Below are 12,665 nucleotides of genomic sequence, written 5' to 3'. Positions count from 1 at the left end.
CAGACATGGGTATATACTTTCTGATTTTGGCTATCCCACATAATTTTTTCAAAGGGTGTTTATGATGCCCGTAAAAAAAAAAATTATACAGTATGTTCATGTATACCTCCCAGGGGTAAATGTTTGTCAGCCCATACACTTAGTGCATGGGCATTACAAGTATAGGAGGCCCGCTCCTTTCTAATGGGAACATTTTTTTAGGATTCCCTCCTCCACGTCTCTTTCAAGGGGCATTGGAGTGCCTCCAAATTTTTGGCAACCTTTGCATTCACTGCATAGGCTAACACTATGTGAGAAACACTTGCTAATAATGGTAATATTGTTTTGAGGAGGACCTCTGACCTCCATGTCTCCTCCAAGGGGCATTGAAGTGCCTCCAAATTTTTTGCAGCCCTTGCATTTACTATTGGAGACTCTCTCCTTTCTAATGGGAATTGGTCTTTACTGTGGCCCTGCTCTATGTGTCTTTAATTTCTTAGTGGGGTTTTTCCTAAAGTTGGTCAGCCGTTGGACTCACTGTATACCGTATAACTGTATAGCAGACTCTCTCCTTTCTAATGGGAATTTGTCATTACTGTGGCCCTGATCTATGTGTCTTTAATTTCTTAGTGGGGTTTTTCCTAAATTTGGTCACCCGTTGGACTCACTGCATACCCTATAACTGTATAGCAGACCCTCTCATTTCTAATGGGAACATGTCATACTTGTTACTGTGGCCCTGCTCTATGTGTCTTTAAATTCTTAGTGGGTTTTTCCTAAATTTGGTCAGCCATTGGACTCACTGCATACCCTATAACTGTATAGCAGATTCTCTCCTTTCTAATGGGAACATGTCGTACTCGTTACTATGGCCCTGCTCTATGTGTCTTTAAATTCTTAGTGTGGTTTTTCCTAAATTTGGTCAGCCGCAGGACTCACTGCATACCCTATACCTGTATAGCAGACTCTCTCCTTTCTAATGGGAATTTGTCGTTACTGTGGACATTCTCTATGTGTGTTTAATTTCTTAGGGTGGTTATCCTAAATTTGGTCAGCCGTTGGACTCACTGCATACCCTATAACTGTATAGCAGACCCTCTCCTTTTTAATGGGAACATGTCGTACTTGTTACTGTGGCCCTGCTCTATGTGTCTTTTAATTCTTAGTGGGGTTTTTCCTAAATTTGGTCAGCCATTGGACTCACTGCATACCCTATAACTGTATAGCAGACTCTCTCCTTTCTAATGGAAACATGTGGTACTCATTACTGTGGCCCTGCTCTATGTGTCTTTCAGAGAACCTCCATCATCAATGAAACAGGATGTGTCTGATGATGTGTCACACACCACATTGCCTGATAAGATTGTAAAATGTTAAAATGACATTTCCCGGTGAATGCATTTGCCTTAAAAAATAGCGCAAAAACAACTGTAGGATCTTTCTTTAGTATAAAAACAGAGTCGCCAATGCAACCTCAATGTAATCGAATTGTTCAGCTCCTGCACCTCCTCCTCCATCTCCGAAATGACCACATCAGTCACAAGCTGAAAGCACTGCAGCACTGCCTTGGCCAAGCGGCAACAGGCTGTGCTGAAGATAACATGCTTAAAGCTTAGGTGACAAACCGCCCAATGCTGCAGAGTTGTTGAAAGCTGCAACATAGCAGCTTGATCTGTGGCTCTCTGAACATAAAGCTAGGCATGGTCGTGTGTGACAGTGGGTGGAACCTGGTGACGACGAAATGACAGCCGGAGTAGATACGGTTTCCCTCTATGCCAGTCCTTTCACCGAGCTAAAGAATATGGCTGTGGTGAAATACAACTCCCACTGAGAAGCTGTTTCAGTTTGAAAAACATTGTGCCCACCAGAGGATTTAATTCTGAGGGCTCACCTTTCTCCCCTGCTCAAAAGCCCCATACCAGCTGCAAAGTTAGCGCTATCATGAACTCTCCTGATGTAGAAGCCAGGGCACACCAGAGGATTCACTGGTGGGACTGTCCAACCCTGCCGAGAAGCAGTCCTGGCTAAGAAAAGTGTGTGGGAAGGTTCCCGGACACTCTGTGGCTGCTTTTTTACTGAGTTGGAAACCCACGCAAACATGGGGAGAACATACAAAGTCCTTGCAGATGTTGTCCTTGCTGGGATTTGATCCCAGGATCCCAGCGCTGCAAGACTTCAGTGCTAACCACTGATCCAATGTGCTGCCGTTCACTGCCACTCTATCTTCAGCTCCTTTGTGAGAAACTAATGTATTTGGCCAGCCACTCAGTCTACCAAATAAAATTCCTGAGAAGGAAATTGGGGATGGCAGTGCTAATACCATGGCTTCGGACCATAGTTTACTGGAAATACTCCAGGCTGTTAGGAGGCAAGCAAATTCCCACAAAAAAGTACCAGCAGTAATGTTCAGGGACCCATGCTTGTAGAAGGCGGAGACAACACCGGGAGAAATAGTGACGGCTGGGGACAGAGTATGGACACGAGGCATGAGGCATGAGGTTGTGAAAAGCTTTCACCACCACGAGCCTAAAAGGCCACATTTCAAGTGCAAGCAGATGCCCAGAAATCTGGCAGTTTAGTATTGCAGCCTGTGGGTGTGTGGCTGGCTGCATACTTGCGCTTGCATTCCAAGTAACAGAAAACTAAGCAGATGGTGGCCTCTATCATCATCATGGCCTCACCTCAGCAATATGAACTCTCCTGAAGGAGAAGCCATGGCCCACTGGAGGAGTCTCCGTTTTTTTTGTGGGTCCATCCAACTCTGCCGAGAAGCAGCCCTGGCTAAGAAAAGTGTGAGGGAAGGTTCCCGGACTCTCTATGGCTGTTTTTTAATGTGGATCGGACGTCCTTATGCATGTTATTTCTCAAACCGGATTGCAGATTAGGCCATTGCCCAACTCTTTAGTCACGTAATTAAATGCGCGAAGAAAGATGTTTGTGTGTCAAAGCATCACCGAGAAGTGGTGAAATACAACTCTCAGCAAAAAAAGCTGTGGACTGGCTCCGTACTGTCCCTGGCCGCATTCACCTGTCCACGTGTTTGTGGTTAGGCGGTGCTACCCAGTAAGTGCACTGGGGAGGACACGGGTAATGATGTGGGACCCGTGCTTGTGGAAGGCGGAGATGATACCGGGAGAAACAGTGGCGGCTGGTGACCGAGTATGGACACCCAGCCACCGTCGGCATGAGGTTATGAAAAGCTTCCAGCTCCATAAGCCAAAAAGACCACATTTCAAGTGAAAGCAGCTTTAAAGGACTTCCTGTTAGAAATGAAAGCTGGGTACATATAGTTTCCCAAGTTCTTTCACCAAGCTAAAGAATATGGCTTTGGTGAAATACAACTCAGCAAAAAAAGCTGTGGACTGGCTCTGTACCGTTCCTGGCCACATTCACCTGTCCACATGTTTGTGGTTAGGCGGTTCTTCCCAGTAAGTGCACTGGGGAGGGCACGGGTAATGTTGTGGGACCCGTGCTTGTGGAAGGCGGAGACGATACCGAGACAAATAGTGGCAGCTGGGGACCGAGTATGGATACCCGGTCGCCGCCGCTATAAGATTGTGGACAGCTTCCGCCTCCAAGAGCCTAAAAGGCCACATTTCAAGTGCAAGCAGCTGTAAAAAATTTGGCAGTATAGTATTGCAGCCTGTGGGTTGGTGGGTGGCTGGGTGCATACTTGCTCTTGCATTCAAAGGAATGGGGTAGGGACAACTAAACGCTGCACTGGGACAAGGACGTGGACGGTGATTGTTGAAAGTCTGAAATGACAGGTGCATGTCAGGAGGCATCTTCGCATGCTCCAAGGATCACTTATGATGGGCACACTTTTAGGCAGTGACCTGGGAGTCAGAGTGGCTTCAAGAGGTCTTCCCCATGCTGTTCCCATGTCTTTTCAGCACTATATGCATGTGTCTGATGATGTGTCACACACCACATGGCCAGATAAGGTTGTAAAATGTTAAAATGACATTTCCTGGTGAATGCATTTGTCTTGGTTGAAAGCAATGCCAAAGTGCAAAAATGCATCAAAAATGCTACGTGTGAACATAGCCCAAGGTGTGGAGGAGTATTTTTGGTTTTGGTTATTTATTTTGTCTCATATACAAGTCATTATCCTGGAAAGGATGTTCCTAACATATTTCCCAAGAAAATCTATTTTGGTTTCATTTTTGTATGTTTGATTTTGTGAGTCCGTAAAAGTGGCCTAATACTCTGACAACGTTCTTGACAGCAGTGATCTGGGAGTCAGAGATGCTTCCAGGGGTCTTCCCCATGCTGTTCCCATGTCATTTGAGCACTGTTCTCATCGATTTGGGCAATTTTTAGGCCCTCTGCAGGCTGCCCGGGGGAGCCGCCTGACAAATGCTCGAGTTTTCCATAGACTTACATTAGGCTCGTTGCTCGGATCGAGCATCCGAGTATTCCAATGTGCTCGACCCAAGCAACAAGTACCCGAGTATTTTAGTGCTCGCTCATCACTATACACTATATAAAAATACACATATGCTTGTTTTTCTCAATATCTGACATGAATTCAGAATAAACCTTTCCCTGTTTAGGTCAATTATTATTACCATAATTTTTAATATTTGCCAAATGGCAGAATAATGAGAGAGAAAATGTTTTAATTATTCATGAAATAATTTTAAAAAAATTGATGTGGGGCTTCGCCCTATTTTTGAGTCCAGCCAGGTATAGCATCCGGGAACGGGCTTCCCCCAACCACCAGCTGCCTATTTGTACCTGGCCGGACACAACAATATAGGGAAGCCCTATTTTTTTTATTATTTCATGAATTTCATGAAATAATTAAAAAAAAAAAAAATGTGGGGCTTCGCCCTATTTTTGTGTCCAGTCAGGTACAGCAGGCAGGAACGGGCTGCCCCAACCACCAGCGGCCTATTTGTACCTGGCTGGACACAACAATATAGGGAAGCCCTTTTTATTATTATTATTTCAAGAATTTCATGAAATAATTTAAAAAAAAAATACGTGAGGCTTTGCCCTATTTTTGTGTCCAGCCAGGTACAACTTGGCAGCTGGGGGCTGGAATGCGCAGCGCAGGGAGGACAAAGCTTTCTGGGCCCCCCCCCCCCGCTGCAAATTGCAGTCCGCAGCCACCCCAGAAAATGGCGCATTCATAGAAGCGCCATCTTCTGGCGCTGTACCCAACTCATCCAGGGCCCTGGTGAGGTGGCTCACTGGGTGAAAAAGGAGTTAGGGCCAGTTTGGTCTTATCAGCTGGCCCTAAGCCCAAAATTCATGGGGTCACGCCAATATTAGACATGACCGCCTTGAATTTCTAGTAAAGAATTTAAAAAAAACACAACACCCAGAATAAAGTCCTTTAATTGAAATAAACACACAATTTTTTAATGTTCTAAATTAAACCATACTTACCATTCCGCCCATTCCAGCTGAAGCCAATGTCTTCTGCAATAAAAGTAAAATAATAAAGCAACCTCATCCTTACCTTTCCATGGTTCGCTGGACAGCTTCAGGTCTGCTACATTCACATGACAGGCTGGATCGCAGCTGAAAGCTGCCATCCAGCTTGCCATGACGCAGACACTGAGAAGCGCAGGCATGCTTGTGCTCCTCTGTGTCTGGCTGTGACGGCATCCAGATGAGCCGAGTTCATGTCCATTGAACTCAGCTCACCACATGCACGTCACTGACAGCTTGGGAGAATTCTCCTGCGCTCAGCACTTGAGAAGGAGAATTCTCCCACGCTGGGATGGCATTGAGATGACAGGCTGGATAGCAGCTGAGCGCTGCCATCCAGCATGCCATCCTTCATAGACGCTGCAGAGTGCAGGCATGCTTGAGCTCTGCAGTGTCTCTGAAGGATAAAAAGCTGGATGGCAGTGCTCAGCTGCGATCCAGCCTGTCTTCTGAATGCCATCCCAGCATGGGAGAATTCTCCTGCTCAAACGCTGAGCACAGGAGAATTCTCCCACGCTGTGAATGACGTGCTTGAGGTGAGCTGAGTTCATTGGACATGAACTCGGCTCATCTGGATTCCGTCACAGCCAGACACTGAGTAGCGCAAGCATGCCTGCGCTTCTCAGTGTCTGCGGCATGGCAAGCTGGATGGCAGCTTTCGGCAGCGATCCAGCCTGTCATGTGAATGTAGCAGAGCTGGAGCCGTCCTGGGAACCATGGAAAGGTAAGGATGAGGTTGCGTTATTATTTTACTTTTATTGCAGAAGACATTGGCTTCAGCTGGAATGGGTGTGATGGTAAGTATGGTTTAATTTAGAACATTAAAGAATTGTGTGTTTATTTCAATTAAAGGACTTTATTCTGGGTGTTTGTGTTTTTTTTTAACTTTGCCTATAGGGTTAGTAATGGGGGTGTCTTATAGACGCCTCTCCATGACTAACCTGGGCTTGATGTCAGCTGGCATTATAAGCTGACATCAACTCCAGCCCTATTACCCCACTGCCACCGCTAAAGGGCAGTGGGAAGAGCGAGGCTAAGTGCCAGAATTGGAGCATCCTATGGATGCGCCATTTCTGGGGTGGCTGACGGCTGGTGTTTCTAGCATGGGAGGGGGCCAATATTCATGGCACCCTTCCGGGGCAATTAAGATCAGCCCTCAGCTGTCTGCCTAGCCTTTGCTAGCTATTAAAATAGGCAGGACTCCACGTCATATTTTTTTGGGTCCCCCATTTTAATTGCTAGTAAAGGCTAGGTATTCAGCTGGGGGCTGATATTAGTAGCCTGGGAAGCTCCGTGTGTATTACCCCCTTCCCAGGCTTCAAACATCTGCCCCAGCTGTCTGCTTAACCTCCGCTAGAGACTAAAATTACGGGGAACCCCACGGCAATTTTTTTTTTAATAAATCCTCTATTTTAACACTAAATGACAAGTACAGTAATCAACAGTATCACTGTACTTATTATATATGTGACTGACATTTTTTGATCTATCTAATCTATGTGTGATGCTCTATTCTTTGACATTTTTCTATCTATCTAATCTATCTGTGATGCTCTATTCTTTCTGTTCTAAATTGTCTGGTTCCAGTGTATGCTGCTGATGAATTGCCGGCCGGCTTTTTTAAAGAAACAAAAACACTATTATTTTTTTTTAATAAATCCTTTATTTTAACACTAAATGACAAGTAAAATAACCAACACTGTCACTCTACTTATTATATATGTGACTGACATGTTTCTATCTATCTAATCTATGTGTGATGCTCTATTCTTTCTGTTCTAAATTGTCGGGTACCGTTGTATGCCGCTGATGAATTGCCGGCTTTTTTAAAGAGACGGGTGCATGAAAATCAGAGGGCACTAGTGTGTTCCAATTGCCCTGCTATGTTTTTCATGCACCCTCCTATATACCCTGCCTGCCTGTCTGCCTATATAGTTGGCCTGCCTGACATTTAATTGAGCACCGTTCCCATTGATTTGGGCAATTTTTGACCTTTTGACCGCCAGGGGGGACCGCCAGAAAAATGCTCGAGTTTTCCATAGACTTAGATTGGGCTTGTTGCTCGGGTCGAGCACCCGAGTATTCCAATGTGCTCGACTCGAGCTTCGAGCACCCGAGCATTTTAGTGCTCGCTCATCCCTAATAATTATACATTTTATTTCCTCTGCCCAAGTGCATTACCTTACATTTACCCCCATTAAAGCTCATTTTCCATTTATCAGCCAAAGCTTCTAGTTTACATAGATCCTCCTGTAATATAGAATTGTCCTCCTCTGTATTGATTACCCTGCAGAGTTTAGTGTCATCTGCAAATATTGAAATACTACTCTGTATGCCCCCCTACAAGGTCATTAATGAATATGCTAAAAAGAAGCGGGCCCAATACTGACCCCTGTGGTACCCCACTGTTAACTATGACCCAGTCTGAGTGTGTTCCATTAATAACCACCCTTTGTTTCCTATCACTGAGCCAGTTCTTAACCCACTTACATATATTTTCCCCTATCCCCATTGGTCTCAATTTATTTATCAATCTTTTGTATGGAACCGTATCAAAAGCTTTTGAAAAGTCCATATACACAACATCCACTGCATTTCCTTGGTACAGTCCGGAACTTACCTCTTCATAAAAGCTGATCAGATTAGTTTGACAGGAACGGTCCCTCGTGAACCCATGTTGATATATGGTCATGAGGTTATTCTTCTTCAGATACTCTAATATAGCATCTCTTAGAAAACCCTCCAGGATTTTACCCACAGTAGAGGTTAAGCTTACTGGCTTATAATTTCCAAGTTCTGTTTTTGTCCCATTTTTGAATATTGGCACCACATTTGCTATACGCCAGTCCTGTGGTACAGACCCTGTTATTATGTAATCTTTAAAGATTAAAAATAATGGTCTATCTATGACTTAACTTAATTCCTTCAGTACTCGCGGGTGTATCCCATCCGGGCCTGGGGATTTGCCAACTTTAGTGATTTTTAGATGCCGCTGTACTTCCTGCTGGAATAAGCAAGCGACATTTAATGGAGAATTTTTGTTATCACTGATCATGTTTTTTGTCATGCGATTTTCTTGTGTAAATACTGTTGAAAAAAAATCATCTGGCATATTGGCTTTTCCCTCATCCTCATCCAATGAATCTCTTAGTCTCAATCTTTGCTGAATTGATTTGTTTTTTACAGAATTTATTTTATTTTCTGTATTTATTTAATGCCTCACTACTACCTACTTGCTTTAGTTCTCTAAATGCTTTCTTTTTGTCACTTATTGTGCAACTTACCGCTCTATTTAGCCATAGTGGTTTCCTCCTATTTCTAGCATGTTTATTCCCATAGGGTATATATTGTGCACAGGTCCTATTCAGGATGCTAATAAATGTCTCCCATTTGCTTTGTGTAGTTTTATGTCTCAGGATATCGTCCCAGTTTATTGCACTTAGATCATCTCTCAACTGTTGGAAATTTGCCTTCCTGAAGTTTAGTTTCCTTGTAACCACCCCACCTCTGTTATGATTAGAGATGAGCATTGTTCAACTCGAACTGTTCGCCAATCTCAATTTCGAGCTGTTTTGGGCGGTGTTCGAGCCGTTCGGCGAACACGAACGATTTGAAAAAAATTCGGCTATTCGAGGTTATGTTCGATAACTGTTCGTGCCCCAAAATCATAACTCGATTTATTCTCAGTAATGATGAAAATTAATGTTAATACGCAGTTTGAGTGTACAGCGGGGTGGGGGGAGGGGCAGGGGTTGGATCTCTGCAGGAATAATGAAGATCTCCATTTTTTTTTCTCTTTCCCGCATTTACAGTGCTGAGGTGCAATCTGTCAGCCTATCAGCAGCGCACACACGGAGCGAAGTGCTTTTTTTCACACAAGCAAGGGCATGTGTCATTGGCAGTGTATGTCACATGTCCTTGCCCTATAAGACCCAGCCATTTTCCCCGTCGCCACCATTTTCTCACTGCTGCAGCTGCGTGTTAGATGGCACCGCTGTTGCTGTGTGCGCTATACCTTGTTAATTTTAAGCCTATTTTCGCACAAATCTACAGATAGCTTGGGAGTAGGGAAGAGTTGTGATTGCAGTCCTTTTAAGGACTAGGTTACAGCATTTCCTACGACTTTTATCAGGCAGGTCTGTGCTCTTAAATAGATAGGTTGGGAGTAAAGACTAATTGTAATTGCAGTCCTTTTCAGGACTAAGTTATATCAGTTTCTATCAGTTTTTGCCAGGCATTTCTGTGCCAGTGCTGTGCAAGTTTTTTTCACAGCATTTGGCTAAATCTAGCAAAGCTAATCCTTTTTGGCCTATTGAAGAGTGTGTTAGTCAGTGGAGTAGCCTATCTGTGTTGCAAGCTACACCACCTGTGTATAGAATGCCAATTTTTTTACTGCACCTAGTGTAGTAAAACCTTTTGAGCATAGCATCATTCTATTAGTCCATCTATACTACCCTCCACCAGGTTGCAAATTCAATATAATTTTTTTCTGCATCTACCTCTGAAAAAATATTTGGGCTTCTAGCAGAGTGTGTCGGACTCGGTCTATTAGTCCATCTATACTGACCTCCATCAGGTTGCAAATTCAATATAATTTTTTTCTGCATCTACCTCTGAAAAAATATTTGGGCTTCTAGCAGAGTGTGTAAGACTTGGTCTATTAGTCCATCTATACTGACCTCCATCAGGTTGCAAATTTAATATAATTTTTATCTGCATCTACCTCTGAAAAAATATTTGGGCTTCTAGTGGTGTGTGGGAATTGGTCTATTGGTCCATCTATACTGACCTCCTTCAGGTTGCAAATTAAAAATAATTTTTATCTGCATCTACCTCTAAAAAAAAAATTGGGCTTCTAGCGGTGTGTGGGACTTGGTCTATTAGTACATCTATACTGACCTCTATCAGGTTGCAAATTAAAAATAATTTTTATCTGCATCTACCTCTGAAAAAATATTTGGGCTTCTAGCGGTGTGTGGGACTTGGTCTATTAGTCCATCTATACTGACCTCCATAAGGTTGCAAATTAAAAATAATTTTTATCTGCATCTACCTCTGAAAAAATATTTGGGCTTCTAGCGGTGTGTGGTACTTGGTCTATTAGTCCATCTATACTGACCTCCATCAGGTTGCAAATTAAAAATAATTTTTATCTGCATCTACCTCTAAAAAAATATTTGGGCTTCTAGCGGTGTGTGGGACTTGGTCTATTAGTCCATCTATACTGACCTCCATCAGGTTGCAAATTCAATATAATTTTTTTCTGCATCTACCTCTGAAAAAAAATTTGGGCTTCTAGCAGAGTGTGTCGGACTTGGTCTATTAGTCCATCTATACTGACCTCCATCAGGTTGCAAATTAAAAATAATTTTTATCTGCATCTACCTCTGAAAAAATGTTTGGGCCTCTAGCGGTGTGTGGGACTTGGTCTATTAGTCCATCTATACTGACCTCCATCAGGTTGCAAATTAAAAATAATTTTTATCTGCATCTACCTCTGAAAAAATATTTGGGCTTCTAGCGGTGTGTGGGACTTGGTCTATTAGTCCATCTATACTGACCTCCATCAGGTTGCAAATTCAATATAATTTTTTTCTGCATCTACCTCTGAAAAAATATTTGGGCTTCTAGCAGAGTGTGTCGGACTTGTTCTATTAGTCCATCTATACTGACCTCCATCAGGTTGCAAATTCAATATAATTTTTATCTGCGTCTACCTCTGAAAAAATATTTGGGCTTCTAGCGGTGTGTGGGACTTGGTCTATTAGTCCATCTATACTGACCTCCATCAGGTTGCAAATGAAAAATAATTTTTATCTACATCTACCTCTGAAAAAATATTTGGGCTTCTAGCTCTGTGTGGGACTTGGTCTATTAGTCCATCTATACTGACCTCCATCAGGTTGCAAATTCAATATAATTTTTTTCTGCATCTAGCTTTGAAAAAATATTTCGGCTTGTAGCAGTGTGTGATACTCATTTTATTAGGCCATCTATACCAAATGCCACCGGCTTTGAAATTAATAATAATTTTTAGCTGCATCTAGCCCTGAAAATAATTTTTATTCCCAATAGTGGTAGCAATAGAAATATTGGGCGCGCCCCTGGCTAACAAAAATATACGCTTCATAACAAAAAACACCAGCCTAGCGCATTGCATTAATAAGATGGCATCATCGTCTCTCCCAGTGCTAGGCCTATTACTCCGGCTAGCATTCCTGTGCCTGAAACACAATATATGGGTCCGCGCTAGCCACTATGCTGAGGGGTGTAAAGCTGCTGCTAACGCTTTATAACAATTCAATTGGCAGATTTTCACAGAGCTCTTCCCCAATGCCCACCCATCGGGCAGCAGTTGCCCACCCTCCCTATGGGATCTAGTGGCAAATAGTTGATGCCATTAATCAGAGCGTCAGTTGCCCCGTCGACGTGGCAAGCATACGGTAAGGCATGGGAAGAGTGGACATGACTAGTAGCAGGCAGACGGGTTGACCAATGTGAACAAGCCAGATCACAAGTCACCATAGAATTTCTCCACCAGCTAATGATGAGGGGCATATCAGGGGCGTCAGCGCAGCGGTGTCTGACCGGAGTAGCATTTCACTTCCAACTACTGAATTGGGGAGATGTGACAAAGATTCATCATCAGACAATCCATAAAAGGGTGGAAAAGGGGTCAGCCAAGTCAGGAGTGTAGACGTCCGGTCCCGTGTCACTAAAACTGATTTCTCACATCATATCCCTAACACCATTAACATGACACTCACAATTTGAAGCAACACTACTGTCTACTGCATTTGTGATCCGATCGCCTTCTACGGGGCGCTATGCCTAAGCGAATTAGTCCCTCAATCCAAAATTACCACCAGTGGAGGCTTATTACACCAGGACGTAGTCATAGCCAATTATGCAATACGTCTACGCATACGCCAATCGAAAATGGTTCCAGGGGGCAGGGGCACTTGGGTACTTCTACATCCCACAAACGGTACACTGAGTCGGGTAACAATAGTAAAAACATATATAACCATCAGATCACAAAGTTATTTCTTCCTATCACACATTGATGGAACGCCATTATCAAGATACCAGTTCCAAGCTATATTTAATAAATGCATAACATCGGCAGGGAACCACCCCAAAGATTATGGGACACACTCATTCCGCATAGGCGCGGCCACGGAAGCAGCAAGAGCAGGACTGTCAGAAACGGAAGTACAGAGGATAGGGAGATGGCGATCCAC

This window comes from Phyllobates terribilis, unplaced genomic scaffold (genome assembly GCF_046119375.1).
Source record: "Phyllobates terribilis strain yellow unplaced genomic scaffold, ASM4611937v1 Scaffold_3__8_contigs__length_932513732, whole genome shotgun sequence".
NCBI classification, from domain to species: domain Eukaryota; kingdom Metazoa; phylum Chordata; class Amphibia; order Anura; family Dendrobatidae; genus Phyllobates; species Phyllobates terribilis.
This window is presented reverse-complemented; position numbering follows the sequence as displayed.